The 18,363-nt window shown below is 44.9% G+C and overlaps 1 protein-coding gene across 4 annotated transcripts in view; it reads right to left on the bottom strand.

Moving 5' to 3' along the window:
• Window positions 1-18,363, bottom strand: part of LOC122807756 — an 815,279-nt gene that overhangs the window by 758,746 nt on the left and 38,170 nt on the right. The window lies entirely within an intron of this gene.

Genomic DNA, 18,363 nt, shown 5'->3' with positions numbered 1-18,363 from the left:
TCTGTGGGATCTGCTACTGCCACACCTAACTTACTTTAGCTTTCCCTGTAACTTTTACTGCCACCAGAATTATTTACAGTATTTTGCATTTACATTTTTATTTTATTTACATCATGTTTAGTGTCTGGTAATTTAGTGCACAGGATTACAGTTATGAGCTAATAAACTTCATCCTGTAATACAGGGATTCAGTCCTTCAGCCTCCCTTTACTTGCTGTGTGACAGATCATCCCAGAAAAAGATATATGCTTAGTGGGTTCAAATGGTTAACAAATGAACAAAAATAAACACGGCTATAGTGAATCCTTGTACCCCCCTGGTGAGACTGCTCAGGTGTGTGTGTGGCTAGCTTGACTGACACACAAAATGAGTCTGATGTAATATGTAAATCAAACATTACTGACATATATTCAGATTTGTTTATGACATCACATATATATTACTTTAACTGAATGCCCTTTTTCAAAATCACCGGGAGCTACATGATACAGTCCTCTATTTTAATTTAATAACAACTGCGAAGAGTACTAACAAATGCTGAATGGACTGATTATTTATTGTCCTTCCAGCTGTTAATCAAACACTTTTCAGAAGGGAAGTAGAATAATATATGTTGTAAAACCTCATACGAGTTTAGCAAAGTACTGTAGTTCATGCAGTAATACTATTCTGCATATAGCATTCAAGTGTACCTCGTTTTGAGGAACACTCTTCATTTTCAGTCTTAAACAGGTCATGTTCCTTGCAGCTTCACAATGAAAAGGGCTGTTCCTTGTTAATGTTTTCATGTAATATGCATGGTAAATAAAAAACAATTTTAATTCATATTAATTGTTCAAAACCACTTTATATTTAAATGCACTCACCTAATGCAATGTTCAAACAGAAATCAGCCAACAGTAGGTGTGCATTGTCAACCAGTATTATTATAATCCTTTCCCCAGATGACCACTTCATCCATTGCGGAAAAAAAGCAGCAAGGATCATATTTTCCACGTCACACATCATCTATTTTAAAGATTTTGCCTTCTGTTGCATGTATTTAACAGTTTAAAGTGTATTTTAAAGGTTTCTGCCTTCTGATGTATGTATTCATCAGTAATATAAAATTCTGGCATATAAGTTTAATAAATATAGTATAAAAGCTGATATATATATATATATGTGTGTACTGAGCAAACGACCAAAATCCAAACAGCCGGGCATACTTACACGAAAGTGCTATTCACCGAAGCAGCACTTTCGCATAAGTATGACTGTTGCCGAGGCTGTACTACGGTGTGGGTAAGTGAAATTTCACTTTTCCCCACTGTAGTGCGGTCTCGGAGGGAGAATATTAAAGTAGGGGGGTGTGGGGGGTGCAGGGGTAAATTAATTTTTTTTTTTTTCACAAGCTTTAACGAAAGCGTTTTTTCGATAAAAACACTTTCGTTAAAGTGTGTTTGGGTTTTATGGATTCGGACGTTTGCTCATTCCAGCAAACATCCTAGATCCATATATATATATATATATAGATTCACTTCAGAAGACGGAAAGCCCAAAATCTGGAATTTCAAAAGACTGAGACCAAAATCTTGAAAGTTCAAAAGACTGAAAACTCAAAATATTTTTGCTCTTCTCTGGGTTTTCCGTCTTTTTTTTTTTTTTTTTTGGCTTTTTAACACTGGGAATTTTGAGTGCTAACACTTCAATATGGAGCCGGACTGTGGTATGTAAATAATACAGGGCATCAGAGTTCCTGACATCTTGTTTTTCAAAAAAAAATGCATGCTAATGTAAGTTTCATTGTTCTTCTAACTTTCAAATATAACTCTTCACTGTCCAGATTTTTGCAGAATGTCCAGATTTTTGCCTCATATTTTTTCCAATCATACCTAGCATTTCAGGTATGTAGTTTACTATGTCTACATTAATTATCACATTAATGCTCTGGTTTCATAGTGCCTTACTGAATGCTGCCGAATGAACATCAAAGTGCTCCAAATTATGTGGAAAGCGTCGCATTCAACCATAAGCGAATCCACCGTTCCGCTGTTCTGCACCGAACAGCTTTGGCTCGGCTACACGACTTTTGATTGGTTTATATACCACAATTCTTGGCAATCAGCATTGCGGTATACAAACCAATCAAACAGGTACTCCGCTGTTCCACATTAAACAGTATTGGCTGTGCTACACAGTTTTTGATTAGCTCGTATTCTGCAATTACAGCCAATCGCCATTGTGGTATATGAACCAGTCAAATAACTGTTCCTGAGGACGGGAGCCAATGACAGCTCCAAATATGTGACCATTCGTGTGCCAAGAATGGTTGTGGAACACTGTACAAAAGTAAATAACTGCAATATCAACAGTTAAAAGGAATTATTTTAACTGTTGGTATTGCAGTCATTTACTTTGAATCCTTTTAACTGCTGGTACTGCAGTTATTTACTTTGGTACTGTTTTGCTCCTAATTTATTTTTTTTCCTCTCTTTAAACGCATACCTCTCCACCTCCTAGAGTAAGAAATGTGGACAAAGCTAATAGCCAAACATAATGTGGTGATAAAGCCACAAAAATAGGGGCAATTTTTTTTGATATTGCTTTTATAAACTTAGCAAGTTGCTAGAATAAAACGTTTTGTGTTCCCATACATGATCTGAAGGATATGATGTCTGACACTCAATTTTCTGTCATTATCTTATTTCATTCCTCTGTGATTTGCCAGAAAACTATATATTTTATAAGGAACAAACCAAAAATATCAGGCAAAAATCTGGGCATTTTGCAAAATTCTGGGCAGTTGAGAGGTATGACAAGGGTGAATGCATGTGTGTGTGTGTGTGTGTGTGTGTGTGTGTGTGTGTGTGTGTGTGTGTGTGTGCTGTCACAGCTCTCAACCTCTTAGCACACGAAATCTGGACACAGCCTTAATTAATGGGGGCACAAAGGCCCAAAAAAGGAACCAATTTTAAATATTTCTCTTATAAACTTAGAAACTGGAAAGATAGCTCAACGGTAGCATCAATTTAATGAAAGTATTAAAGGGATTCCAGGAACTTAAACCTGCTCAACAGCAAAAGAAAAGGGAGTTGTTTTTATAGCAAGACAGTAAATTGCTAAATTCAAGCCACACATTCATGCACTGTGTCTCAAAACGTGCTGGAAACTCAAAATGAATTTTTCAGTTAAACATACAATCACTGTTACTAAAACTAGAAAATTTGGAAAACAGGGGCTGTCATTCTAAATCTGAATCTCTGGCTCAAATGAAAATGTTAAAAAGAAGCAAATGTAATTTTTGCTACATTGCTAGGCTCCCTAAGATACTGAAGAAAGATTTTGGTACAAAGTAGAATGAAAGGGCTCATAGGTCACTTGTCCCCAACAGTGCTTCTACATATGATAAACCCAGGCCCGTAATAATTTCATCTCCAGCACATAAAAAAATGGCTTGAGCTACTGTCCTATATATAACAGAGTTGTATTTGATAATGACTTCTCCAAACTAAATGTAAAATAAAAACTCATTTCACTGCCCATACTCTTTGCAAATGTACTTGGCTGCATTAAAGCCATGAATTTGGACACTGCATGGGAAAAACCTCACAGCTGTGAATATCTTACAGTCAATTCATGGATGGAATGCTGTACTATCAATTGATGGCAAGAGACGAGGCTATAACATCCTCCAACCAAAGCACCTGCACTAATTCAAGAAAACTTGAAGGACAATTTTTGGACTGTCAAAATGGCCAGAAGCTGAGGATCAAAATTAATGCTGAGGGGGTAATTTTTTTTAAGAGATGAAAAGTACAACCTCAGCAGTCTACGGGAAGGGTAACTGTTTTACAGGGCTTAACCTGATGTGTTTTCTGATTAAACACGATAAAAAGAGTGTGTGGAATAATTTTATATGGCTCTCGGTAGTGATGCTTTACAGAAATAGTCATAAAGATAACAGTGCTGGAAAATAAAGAATCAGCCACGAGATCTGTTATACCTCTGGTAGGGAGATGAGGGTTTAACAGTTAATTCAGAAGGGGGCATCTAGACATGGCTAATACATTAGTGTTCCTTCTAAAATCCCATTAGTACCTTTTTCTTGTTTAATGTAATTATTTGGGGAATTATTGCTTGTTATGTTTTTTAATGTAACTGTTTGGGGAATTACTGCTTGTTAGACTGATCCCTCTATTCATCTTCCCACCCATTTAAGGCATGTTGACAAACTGTACAGCTACTCTTACAGAGGTAAATAGGGCAGTTCCACATTAATGCTTACTTTCAACCCAGGTAAAAGACAACTTTCATTAATTTAAAAGCCTTTGAGCTATACCTGGAGTTTGGGGATATAGTTTAGCAGTACGGTGACTTAGCAGCATGATCGTGACCCTTCACATTTCTGCATCAGATAGAGCTGATATGTTTTTTTCCCCTCAGTATGGCAAGGTGGTATCCCAGAAAGTGTCTAAAGAGACTTAACGCAATAAACTCTTTGTGCACACTAGGACGTAAAACAGCCCCTTAGTTATTCCTATGATTTGAAAGGGGCACCATATGTGCACTGAATAAGAAGTTATGTACACACCATAATGTTCCATCTGAGTAGGTAGCTTCATTTGTCTGCAACCTGTGGGTCTTGGATCCGATATCGGATCCGAGCCGGCAACTTGTTTCATAGCTAATGGATCCGAGCTCCTAGCTCCTCCCCTCACCCATAATCCCCTGCCAACCCTCCATGACCTCAGATCAAGTTTGCCCCTCAGTATGTACCCAAAAAGGGTATTCCAACTTACATAGATCCACTGAAGGCCAGGGGGAAGGAGGGGGGGATGGTTGCAGACAAATGAAGCTACCTACTCAGATGGAACGTTATGGTGAGTACATAACTTCTTAATCTGAAGTAGGGACTTCATTTGTCAGCAACCTGTGGGACAGAGTCCCCAGCTACCTGAATCTTGGGTGGCCATCATGGAAGGATATTGCGGAGCACCGCAGAGCCAAAGGATGCTCTCCCTCTAAAAATCACGTCCAGTTTGTAGTGGTTAATAAAGGTATGAGATGAGGCCCAAGTGGCTGCCGAACAAATATCATCCAATGGAACTCTAGATTTGAAGGCCGCAGAAGTAGTGATGGAACGAGTGGAATGTGCGCGAACTCCTTCAGGTGCGTATCTCCCAGAAGCTTGGTACGCTAGCAGGATACATTGTGAAATCCAGCGTGATAGAGAGATTTTTGATATTGCTTTCCCCAAATTAAATTTGGCAAAGGAAATGAACAGCTGGTCGGATTGTCTGTGACCAGCTGTTCTATGAGTATAAAAACGTAGCTGCCTATGAACATCTAATGAGTGCAGCTTGTACTCTCCTTTATTCTGATATTTAGGAAAGAAGACCGGTAAATTTATGGATTGATTTATATTGGTTTCTGATGCTATTTTGGGAAGGAAGGAGGGACTGATCCTGAGGTACACTCTGTCCGGATGAAAGATCAAATAAGGAGGCTTCACAGAAAGAGCTTGAAGCTCCGACACTCTTTTCGCAGAAGTAATGGCTACAAGGAATGCTGTTTTCCAGGACAAGTATTTGAGATCTACTGAAGCAGCAGGTTCAAAAGGTGGAGCAGTCAGGGCTTGAAGAACTAGTGAAAGATCCCAAGGTGGTACGGCTTTTTTTATAGGGGGTCTAAGCAAAAAGGTGCCCTTGAGAAAGGTTTTACACAATTTGGCCAACATCAAGGGCCCTGTGTCATGTCCCACATGGTAATGGGAGATGGCAGCCAATTGCACTTTGACAGTTGAGCAACTAGCGCCTTCCTGAAAAAGTTCGGTTAGGAAGTCTAATATGGATGGAAGAGGAGCCGTAAAGGGATCTAGATTATGATGCTCCGCCCAGACGGAGAAACGTTTCCATTTACTGCGGTACACTTTTCTGGTGGAGGGCTTAAGCGCTGCCACAAGGATGGCTTTGACTGGTGAAGAGATACCGGGAGTCCTAACTAGGAGTGGAACTGGAGCAACCAAGCCATCAGCTTCAGATTGTCCAGATTTGGGGTTGGTAAGTCCGACGGATGGGAGATTAGATCCGGACTGGGATCCAGAATCCAAGGGGGATTCACTAGGTGAGACCACAGGTAAGGGAACCAAATTTGCCGAGGCCAGAATGGGGCAATGAGGATCATCCTGCTCCCCAACCGCGAGGCTTTCTGTAAGAGCTGCAGCATCATGGGTAGAGGAGGATAGGCATAAAGTAGACCGGGTGGCCAAGCATGCACCAGAGCGTCTCTTGGGGTTTCCCCTGGAGGGGGAATCAGAGCGAAGAAATTGCCGTATTTGGTGTTTGAGGGAGAGGCAAAAAGATCGCAGCAGGGTTGCCCCCATATTGCGAATATCTGCTTCGCTACTAGTGGGTTGAGAGACCACTAAATGCAGGGGTAAGAAGGGTGCGGCTGAGTTTGTCCGCTAGGATGTTGGCCCGCCCCGGAATGTGCGTTGCAATCAGAAAGCGGTTGGTGGAAATCGCCCATTCCCACACTCTCATGCCTTCGCGGCATAGAGGGTAAGACCTGGTTCCCCCGTTTGTTGATGTACCAGACAACCGACATGTTGTCCGACTGAATTGCAATCGTTCCTACGGGGAGGAGATTCTGAAGTACTTGCAACGCGTACAGCACCGCTCTCATCTCCAGAACGTTGATATGCAGGGAGGTCTCTGTATTGTTCCACGTACCTTGGACGGTCCTGCCTGAATAATCCCCCCCACCCGAGGCGGGAGGCGTCCGTGGTCACCGTGGTGAGAGGGGGAGAGGTGCAGAAGGGTCGGCCCGTATGGAGGTCCGGAACATGGAGCCACCATAATAGAGCCCTCCTGCAAGCCTTGCTGATAGCAATGGGGTGATGGAGAGGAAAATACAGAAAGGACCATTGTACTAGAAGGGTCCACTGCAGTACCCGCATGTTCAGACGGGTGCATGGAAGGAGCGTTATCGCTGCCGCCACGGAGCCCAGCGCCCTCAGGACCAATTCCGCCGGTGGGGTCTCTGATTGGAGGATGGCCCGCACATGAAGTTGCAAATTCCGTAGTCGTTCCGATGACAGGAAGGCTCGTATATCTCTGGTGTCTATTCTGGCTCCTATGAATTCTATGACTTGTGTCAGGGCCAGAAAGGATTTGTCGGCATTGATGGTGATGCCTAACTGTGGGGCTAGGCGGAGAAAGAAATCTCTGGCTGAGCAAAGTAGATGCCTTGTTGGGGCGGTCAGGAGCCAGTCGTCCAGGTACGGAAAGACCTGTATTCCCTGGAGTCTCAGGTGGGCCGCAATCACTGCTAATACCTTGGTGAACACCCTGGGGGCTGTGGTGAGGCCAAAGGGAAGGACCCTAAACTGGTAGTGACTGGCTACCAGCCGGAAGCGGAGGAACCTCCTGGATCATCTGTCCATTAGAATGTGGTAGTACGCATCCTTGAGGTCTATAGAGCACATCCAATCGTTCTCCCTTAGAAGGGGGAGAATAGATTGAAGAGTGACCATTCGGAATTTTTCCTTGGTTACCGACAGGTTCAAATGGGACAGGTCTAGATTCGGTCTCAAGTCCCCCGTCTTTTTTGGCACCAAAAAGAACCTGGAGTAGAACCCTAATCCGAGCTGGTCTTGGGGGACGGGCTGGATGGCTCTTTTTCTTAGCAGCTGCTGAATTTCTGCGGCTGCAGCCTCCCTCTGATCGGGTGGTACATCAGGGAGGTTCTTGAATTTGGAGACATGAAGTAATGGGATTTTGTATCCTCTGGATATAATTCGAAGCACCCAGCGGTCTGTCATGATGGACTCCCATGCCGCTAGGTGCTCCGAGAAGCGCCCCCCGACTGCCTCAGGAGTGGAGCAGTCGGGCAACCCTGCAGGGCTGCTGTGTGGGCCAGTCAGAGAAAGGTTCTCTGGACCCAAAGTTTCTCGGAGCCCCTCTGCCCCTGGGGCAGCGTCCTCCCTGTCCTCCTCTGCCACGGAAGGACTGGTTGTCCGGAGCGGGTGGAAATGTTGCGATTTCCGGAACCACATCTTCTTCTGACCTTTTTGGTTCTTCAAAAAGGACCGCTGGGGAGCAGAGAAGCGGACTCCGACGGCAGACAACGTCTTCCCGTCCTTCTCGCTCTGGACAAGTGTCTCGCGAACCGTTTTGCCAAACAGGGCAGAACCATCGAAAGGGGCGTTCGCAAAGGACGCTTTAAAGGGCTCCGCAAAGTCACAATGACGGAGCCAGGCCTGACGTCTCATGACTAGGCCCGCTCCGCTAGCTCTAGCGGCTCCCTCGGTGGCGTGGGACAATAGTCGCATAGAGGTATTTGAAATGGATCTCAGAGTGGCCATTTGGGTGGAGTACAATTGTTTGTCCCCCGCCGACATGGACTCAGGGGGTAGGCAGCGTATTCTTTGATAAGATCCCGCTGCATCCTGATGACATGTGCCATATAGTTCAGAGACCTTACCGAAAAGGTCGCTGAACTAAAAACTCGCTTCCCTAAGCGGTCCATCGAGCGGGACTCCTTGCTCGGTGGATGGACTGAGGGGCTCTCCTGAGCTAGTTCCCTCTTCGTGGCTGCCGCCGTCAACATGGCATCTACGGGGGGACCCTTGCTCCAGTGTGACCGGTCTGCGGGGGGGCTTAGTATCCTGTCCGGGCATTTGGGTATTGGCTCCACGGTGTCCGGGTCCTTCCACGCCCTGGTGGTAATAAGGTCCACCAAGGGGTCGGCCGGAGGGGACACCCAAGAGGTAGACGGGCCTGCTTCGAATGCCTCCAGAAACACGGACTCGTCGGAGGAAGACTTGGGGGCAGACCACCCACCTCTGATCCTCAGCATCTCCATGATGTCTCCAAAGGAGACATCCTCAGGGGGTGATCTTGGGGAGCCTTCCCCTTCATCCAAGTCTGTGTCCTCAGTTAAGGATTCAGGGGAGTCCACGTGCCTCCATTTGCACTTGTGCTTGCGGGGCACTTCCTCGGGGGGGCTGTCCGAGGAGGTCTCGCCAGCAACATCCTGTTCCAACGGAACAACCTGGGACATTAAAGCAGGCTGTCCCTGAGGCCGGGTGATAGAAGCCTGGCCCAGCAGAGAGGGAGTGCAGGGTGGAGCCGAGACAAGGGCCGGGGGTCCGGATGCTCTCAACAGAGCCCTCTCCACTACATCGAAGGCCAAGGGGGAACCGCTCTCCCTGGGCTCCGAGAGCCGGCTCCCACTCGGATCCGATGAAGGTATCGGAACCGGCGCTGAGACCATCGGATCCGAAGGACCAGTGCGCTCCGACTTGGACGAAGGCACACTGAATCCCTCGGATCCGAAGCTCAGGCCATGGCTCCGAGAGGTCGGATCCGACAGACTCGAGGACAGGGTCGGATCCAAAGTACCAAGTACTGTTGGCGCCGACCCACCCCCGGCTCCGACGCTGCTTGGCTCCGAATGCTCCAAACCAGGGTAGCGGGTCGGAGAAGGAGCAATTGTTGCGAAAAAGGGTGTCAAGCTCCCCCCCGAAAGGGGGGGGAGGCAAGAGCACTCCCATCTGCAGCTGGGCCTGGATGAATCTTCGCATCATCCGGTCCAAGTCTGCATCAGACATGCTGAATGTTGATCTCGAAGAGGCCACCGAGGCAGGCCTGGAATGCCGCCTCGATGACCTCGATGGAGATCGGGCCTCCTCCTCCTCGGGCCCTGAGGAGAAGCAAGGAGATCGGAGCCGAGGAGGAGGAGACCTAGAAGCAGTGGAGGGAGAAGCCCGCTTAGCTGGCGGGGCGGCGAGGCCTCGCCCGCCGCTTGTGGTGCTTCTCACTCCGTTTCTCCCTCCTAGCCTCCCTGTCCTCCGGCGCTTTAGCAAGAGTTTGAGTCCCGGCCGAAGGAAGGGGGGCAGGAGTGGCAATAACCACAGCCTGTAGTAGTGCCACGGGAGCAACGGAGGCCGGAGCCGAGTCCGGGGGCAAAAGTCCCGCCAGGACCAGCTTCGACCTCCGCTCTTTCAGTGCCCTGGGGTTGAACGCTGCACAAATGGTACAGCCTGAGGTGAGATGTTCAACCCCAAGGCACCGAACGCACCGAGTGTGGCCATCAGCCGGGGAGAGCTTATGGCCACACTCGGTACATTTAGAAAAAATGGCTTTTGGGGCCTCAGCCATACTTTAAAGAAAAAAGGAGTGCTACACAAACACACAGGCCCCAAAAACACAAACACACACACAGACACACACACTCACTAACGACCAGCGAAGGGAGGGAAAAACTATGTAAAAAAATTTATATTACAGGGAACCTAACTCTTACACACTTTTTTAAAATAAAGTAGAGAAAATTTGACTAAGAAAAACAGACTTAACTGACGATTTTTCGCTAGAGCTCAAGGACTCCAGCCATCCACAAGCGTGGCAAACTAGATCTGGGGTCATGGAGGGTTGGCAGGGGATTATGAGTGAGGGGAGGAGCTAGGAGCTCGGATCCATTAGCTATGAAGCAAGTTGCCGGCTCGGATCCAAGACCCACAGGTTGCTGACAAATGAAGTCCCTACTTCAGATGCATTGTTTAATAACTACAAAGTATTTCATGCCAGTTTGCCTTGAATATGTGATTCTACATTAAGTAGCTATAGCCTATTACAGGCCTGGATAGTTAAGGGTACTGCATTATTGCTCTGCACCAAGTGGCACCCTGCCATAAAAGATGTAATGTATGTGACGTAGTCCTTTGGATGTTTTCAGCTTTGTTGTGCTGCAGTCCTCATGTGCTTGAACATATGCTAATTTACAGGAGAGTATTCCTACAATGATACATGGCCAGCTGGGGAGGACGTGGACTAAAGAGTTGAGGAAAAGAAAAAAATATATAGGGGAGAGAGGTATAATGTAGTAGAATATATACTGTCACAGTGATTTTGCATTTTTCTATAAAAAGCATAACCTTGTTGTTTATCTATTTTCTAGATGGTTTGGACCTCCATAAGGTGGCTTGTCTTTTGGAAAGGTAGTTCTGCTTCCTTGTACAGTAGGAGGGGTACTGTAAGTCTTAATAAAGTTCAAGATAGAAAGATGTCAGAGATGCAACAATGTCCCCTAACAAGGGACCGATGTTTTCCTGTATACAGTTCTGTAATTAGTTTTTCTTACACTAAGAAGGCTAGCTCATGAATACCATCACCTTGTTGTGCAACAGTGTCTATACTGACATGCTGTTTAGTTTCTTAGAGGTCATTATATCTCCAAACATCAAAGAATGTTTGTTGTGTTGTGAGATTAAAGTAAGGGTGACTGGAGAAGTGAGATATCTGCAGCTGTAATTCACTGGCATGGACCTTGCATCTTTAAAGCCTTCTTAAATACTCAGAAAGGGCATATTCTTATTTATCTAGTTTCTAATATAATATACTTAGAAAGTTGGTAAAGAGAATCAAGTTCTTTACATTTCATTCTGATCCAATGACCAGAAAATCCTGACTGTCCACAAACCTATCAAACCTGCTGGGCATTGTCTGTACTCATACCATGTTATTCATAGGTTCATAGGTAGGTACTAGGCTATCGGCCCAAGGGCCTAAGTAAGCCTAGCCAACAAGGTTCCCTAGCTTACACCACCCAAGAAAGTTATTTTCCTGTGCCCCTGTCGAGCAGAGCCACAGACGTGATCCCCGGGGAATATTTGTTAAGGGATGAAACTGCTTATATCAGTCCATCAGGTAAATACCCCCTCCCATCTTTTAAAACCATTCTAAAAAGACTTCCTAGCCAAAAGCTGTCACTGTTCAACACCAGGGTAATTATATCCCTAAATCTGAACAAATACCTATTAATACCTTATATCTCCTTACTCTCCCTTCTTTACTCACTTCCTTACCTTCCAGCAATTTTTCTCCCCTGGCTTTCTCTCTAAATATAGCATCAGCCTGCTTTTCCCTCACTTTATATTGCAATTCTTGTTTGTATTATACTAACTTACTTTTAATTTCTTTGTAAACTGGTTAAAATTTCTCTAACTACTAAATCAACGTCACATAACTTTTATCTATTCATAGGTTCATAGGTTCATACTAGGCTATCTGCCCTAGGGCATTTATAAGCCTAGCCAGAGTGTGTTTGGCTTTCGCCACCCATTTTAAATTAATTTTGCTATGCCCTTTTTCGAGATTAGTATACTGTGCCTCTGTCTAACAGTGACACAGAAGTGATACCCGGGGTAAACCTACGATCTCCCATCCACTCAACAAGATTCCTCTTGAAGAGAGTCAATGAGGGACTCTGCCTAACCTGGACTAGGATTTTATTCCAGAGTGAAGGGAGCCTCTCGGTTATGAATCTGTCTCTCCAGCATGTCCTATTTTTTTCAGTGCTGAGGTTCAAGTCTCTCGAGTGCGCAGCTCGATGGGATTTGGATTTTCTGAGGTGCAGCAGATCCATTAATTCCAGGTTGGACATGGCTTTATACGTCAGGCACAGATCGCCTCTGAGCAGGCAGTATGCCAGTGAGTAGAGCTGGAGTTTCTTTAACTGGGCAGCATATGGCATCTGTTTGAGCCCTTTGATCCTCTTGGTGAGGTACTTTTGGGGTCTTTCCAGTTGCTGCAGGTGTCTGGTAAGGTACATCCCAAAAGGGGCATTGTACTCAATTATGGGCCTGATGAGGGATGAGTAAAGAGGCACGATGACCTCCCCTGATCTAGATGTGAATCCCTTCATGATTAGGTGGGCTATATAAAATGTTTTTCTAACCACTTTGGCCACGTGGTTGTCAAATGAGAGACTGCTATCAAATTGGGTCCCCAGGTCCCTAATTACTTCTTCGGTACTTAATGGATTACCACTTATGTGGTAATTTGTGGGCACTTTGTTTTTGCCAAAGAGGATGACTATACACTTTTTGGCGTTTGGCTTGAGGCCATGGCTCTGGCACCAGTTGTCTGTTTCTATGAGGCCCTTTTGGAGGATGCTTGTGTCGGCTGGAGAGTCGATTATGGTGCCCAGTTTGCAGTCATCTGCGAACTTGGTCAGCCACAGTCCTTCCATGTTGGCCTGTACCTCCGAGAAATATATACCGAACAAGAGAGGTCCCAGGACTGAGCCTTGTGGGACGCCACTTGTAACTGGTTTGGAGTCTGACATGGCTCCAGCAATTCTAACCATGTGGGTTCTGTCCTTGAGCCAGTTTGCAACCCATCTAGTGACATAGGGGTTTATATTTAAGCTGGTGAGCTTATCTATAATGCCCGAGTGGGGTATTGTATCGAAGGCTTTTGCGAGGTCCAGGTAGGCTGTGTGGACCACCTTCCCCTCGTCAATGGCCTTGGTGACTGTTTCAAAGAAATCGACCAGGTTTAAGAGGCAGGATCTGCCCTTAACAAAGCCGAACTGGGTAGGATCCAGTGTCTGTAGGTTCCCAATATCTTTACTTATGAGGTCCATGATGATCCTTTCCATAGCTTTGCAGACCAAGGTAGTCAGGCTTATGGGGCGATAGTTTCTAGGATCCGTTGAGCCACCACCTTTGTGGAGAGGGACCACTGTTGCTGTACGCCACTCTTTGGGTACATATCCTGTAGTAAGGCTGAGATTGAACAGTAGTTTTATGTTTGGGTTTAGCTCTTCTTGGAGTTCATGTAGGACGCAGCCCAGGACACCGTCTGGTCCCATTGATGCTGTGTTTTTTGCTTTGGAGAGGGCAGTTCTTACCTGAGCATCTGAGATGTCAGGGGGGCAGCACTCTGCTGGGACAGATATTTGCCCTTTTGGTGGGGAGTTTGCACTGAACCTGTCAGCTAGGATGTTGGCAATGTCTGTGGGTTCGGTGTATTTTTTGTCATTTTGGACTAATTCTGAGCATATCTGGGAATTCCCACCCAGGTTCCTAACATAACTAAAGAAAGCCTTGTGATTATCCTTAGTGTCCTGTGCAATTTTTCTCTCGAAGCTGGCCTTAGACGATTTTATGAGTGCCCGTAGTTTTTTGCTAATACTGATCAGAGATGCCTTCCCTTTTTGGGATTTTGCTCTATCATGTAGTAGCTTACTCCTTCTATTGTATAGTTTGTTTATGGCTGGGGTCCACCAGACAGGACGTCTGCCTTTGGAGGATTGGGTCTTAGTTTTATTTGGGATTGCATGATCCATGCATTCCTGAAGCTGTTCATAGAATGCGTTTATAAAGGATTCTGCGGTTTGGGCCGTATTTTCCACAGGCCCGGGGGCTTTGAAGGATTCCACCTCGGTTTTGAGGAGTGTGAAATTTGCTTTAGAGAAGTTCTTCACTGTGATTTTCAGGGCAGGGGGTGGAGTCGGGATGTGAATATCCAGTGAGATTAGTTTATGGTCTGATCTTACCAGTGAGGGATACACTTCTGGTCTGGAGCATAGAGTCCCCATGTTGGTGATGATCAGATCCAGTATGTTTTCCCCTCTTGTGGGAGTGGTAACAAGTTGTTCCATAGCATCTGAGTTTATAAATTCTAAGAACCTTTGGGCTAGGGTGTTGGAGCTAGAGTAATGCTCCTAGTCTATGTTTGGGTAGTTGAAATCGCTCAATATAATGGTGTTTGGAGAGACCTTCATATTTTCCAGTGTTCTCAGGAAGGCCGAGTGGGGTTCCTGGGTTTGGGAGGGTGGTCTGTAGTAGGCTATAAACTGGAAGGCAGTTTTACCCACTGTTAGTTGCACATGGATAGTCTCTGATGCTTCGTGTTGTGCCACCAACCTGGAAGTGTGGGTATCTTTGACGAATATTGATACTCCCCCTCCTTTTGTGTTTCGGTCCAAGTTTTGGGGCCAAAAAGCATGGTATGAGGTATAACCTGGTAGTGCTGGGGTGCTCTCGGGAGCCTTGAACCAGGTTTCTGTTACTGCACAGATATCAATGTTCTCCATGCTAAGGAGAGTTTCGAGTGCGTGCATCTTGAGGTTTAGACTTCTGGCGTTGAGTAGCATTACTCTTCGTTTCTTATTCCTTGTGATACCTATGGAGGTGGGTTTGTCTTTTGAGCCTTGCCTAAAAAAGGCACTATGGGGGTAGCAAGAGCCTTTGCCAATATCCAAAAGCCCAGGGGTGACAGGTGCAAGCCGTCCCTAGCGAAGCATCGTGGCTTGTCGAGCATGTCATCCCAGGCTGACAGGCATTGGATCCCCTTTGAATGACACCAATACTTAAGCCAATTGTTGAAATTGATCATCTTGTCTTCATATTGTGGCATCATTCTTGGTGAGGGTTAAGATGCTACTCAAGGTCAGGGTCATACCGGCCTGGGCTACATGCTCAGAGAGCTCCTCTATGTCTCTTTTCATGTAGTCCAGGGAGGTATGTCTCAGGTCATTCACACCAGCATGGACAATGACTGAGTCATATTTGTACTTGCCTTGGAGTGACCTGAGTGCTTGTGTTATGTGGCGGATACTAGCGCCCGACAGGCAGCTCACCGTGACCTTCTCCTTGTTCAGCCTGGTGAGCGGGACGTCAGTTTGCCTGACGACAGAGTCACCTATTACAAGTGTATCAGGTGTGTTGTTTAGCCTTAAGGGCTGTGACTGTTCGGCACACTGGTTTTGTGAGCTATGTGTTGCACGTGTTTTGTTTTGGGGTAGCGGTTGCTTGGGTGTCTGCTTTGGAGGTCTCTGCTGCTTAGGCAGATTTTTATTTAGAGCCTCCGAGTATGCTTTTGTGTGTTTATGTGTTTGGTTTGCTGTCGTGGTAGGTCTATGTGAGACTGGAATTGTAGTGAGTGTGGTTTCCTTCTCCTCCTGACTGGTTTCACCCGTACTGAGTTGAGAGAGCTTAGCCTCCAGTATGGCTATATGGTTGCATCTCTCACATGTGTTGGAATTTGTTGGGAGGAGGAGAGTGTTGTCTGTGTACATGAGGCAGTTGTAACATTGCCTCAAGATTCCCAGATTCACCAGCTGGACCGGAGAGGAGATTGACAACTGACCTTTGGACATGCTAGAATAGTATTGGGAATTCCTTTATAATTGAAAAAAAGGGCCAATGGGGAACAAGGTACTCAAGGGGAGTTTGTGAGGGTGTAGTGCTTTTAATTTTTTAGTGCTGACTTATATAATTGCTTTAGTGAGCAAGTGCCAGGTAACTTAATTGCAATGTGTTACAGGTAACTTAAATGCAAAAACGACAAACAGTAACTTTCTTTCAAGTGAAACAAGGAAATAAGTACAGTAAGCAATGCAGATATCACTAGGGATCCACAGAAGTGCTAAAAAGCCATGTTTTAGGTGGAATTAGCGTTTCAGGGAAATAACAAGCAAACAAACAACAAGCATACAAACAAAGCTAGATTCAGCAGGCCTGGATCTAGTCTATGCTACAGAAAACAAGGTGTACCAATTTCAGTAAGAAACAGTTCAAATATACAGGCACTATAAGCCTTTAACCAGAAATTCCCAGCTCAGGAGGGCAGAGTCCAGCCTCTCCTCCCACAAGAGTGCAGACCACGAACCCTTTTAATGTAAAATAACTGGCCTGAAGCCCAAGTGCTTAAACCAGAATTAATACACTTTTAGAATAACAGACACTGAGCCCTCAATCAGCAGTTCCCAACTTAGAATGCCCTATATAAACATATTGAGATATGCCCCTCACACTCTTTTGTCTTCAGAATAGTAGCCAATGTTGTATTGAATAATAGAGGAGGGGATATTAAAGTCCTTACTGAATCTCTTGAGTCACGCTGGATTATAGAACTACAGGCACATAGGGAACAAGGTCTTAATGACCTGGTCCCTTTAAAACCAGCTTTGCAGAGGAGGCGTGTCTTTTACTAATGTTTGATTGGATGTTTTAAGAATGTGTCATTGATTGTGGTATATTTAAAAAGTGATTTGACTGTTTTTAATTTGTCTGAAGAAGGGTTTCAACCCGAAAGCGCTTACCTCTGGATTTTACTGTGTTCCATTAAACGAAGATTACATAGCAGTGTCCTGCCTTTCTTTTGTTTGCTGATTTTCGTGTTTGGTGAGGAGGACTTTGGCATTGATACGGTGACTGTGTTTTGGATCAACTTAGAAGGATGTAAGCTACCTGTTCTGCCACTACAGTGCAGACCACAAACCTTCCTAATGTAAAACAACTGGTCTGAAGCCCAAGTACTTAATCCAAAAGACTTAGAATGATAGCTACACTTTAATCAAGTTACTACCAAGCAGTAATAAATACAATTTAATACTTTAAAGAATGCCTGGATTAGTGCTCAAGTTATACAAACAAAGCTAGATTCAGCAGGCCTGGATCTAGTCTATGCTACAGCAAACAAGGTGTACCAATTTTAGTAAGAAGCAGTTCAAATATGCAGGCACTATAAGCCTTTAACCAGAAATTCCCAGCTCAGAAGGGCAGAGTCCAGCCTCTCCTCCCACAAGAGTGCAGACCACGAACCCTTTTAATGTAAAATAACTGGCCTGAAGCCCAAGTGCTTAAACCAGAATTAATAAACTTTAAGAATAACAGACACTGAGCCCTCAATCAGCAGTTCCCAACTTAGAAGGATGTAAGCTACCTGTTCTGCCACCACAGTGCAGACCACAAACCTTCTTAATGTAAAACAACTGGTCTGAAGCCCAAGTGCTTAAACTAAAAGGCTTAGAATGAGTTACACCAAGCAGTAATAAATACAACTGAGTACTTTTAAGATGACGCAAAAGCAAAATAAAGTAGGAAGAAACACAAATACAGTAAAAGCAGATAATTTTTTTTTTTTTTTTTTGAGTGAGCAACTTAGATGGGCCCAGGAGTTACAGGACAGAAACAAGTGCAAATGCAGGCCTTCAAATCAGAAAGTTGAGAGAGATGGAAGACCGCCCAAACGGCCAATAACTACAAATTCTGGGCCAGAACCACTCCTTATGTGGTAGACAGGTTACCTAGTGCTTACCACTCCCACTGATAAGCTAGAAGGCTTCCCTCCAACACAGAAAGGCTTGGGGGCTCATAAGCTTACAAATAGTCCTGGATACAGCAAATCTGTATCTGGAACACTAATTACAGGAAAGGTAGGAAACAGGCTTACAATATTTTTTTTCAGAAGAGTAGCAAAAACAGTAGTAAAAACAATTCACTTGCAGTGCAAGCTGGCACACTTGAGTATGTAGCAATATTAGTCCACACACAGTTTGAAAAAATGTAATTAAATTAAAAAGGACTAAAAGCAAGTGCAGAAAGGGTTTATTAGGTAGAATGCGGTAAAGAGATGGGACTGGGGGAGTGTCCTAGATCAAATCTACAGTGGGGCGGGCACTACAAAAGCCACCAAATTTAAACTACAACCAAGAACAGGGAGGAGGTAGGGAAAAGTTTCAACAAGAGATGTGAGGAATCAGAGTGCAAATTATAAAACCAAAAAAATATATACTGATCTCTGT

This window comes from Protopterus annectens, chromosome 7.part1 (genome assembly GCF_019279795.1).
Source record: "Protopterus annectens isolate FY-2018-M chromosome 7.part1, PAN1.0, whole genome shotgun sequence".
Taxonomy (NCBI): Eukaryota; Metazoa; Chordata; order Ceratodontiformes; family Protopteridae; genus Protopterus; species Protopterus annectens.
This window is presented reverse-complemented; position numbering and strand designations above follow the sequence as displayed.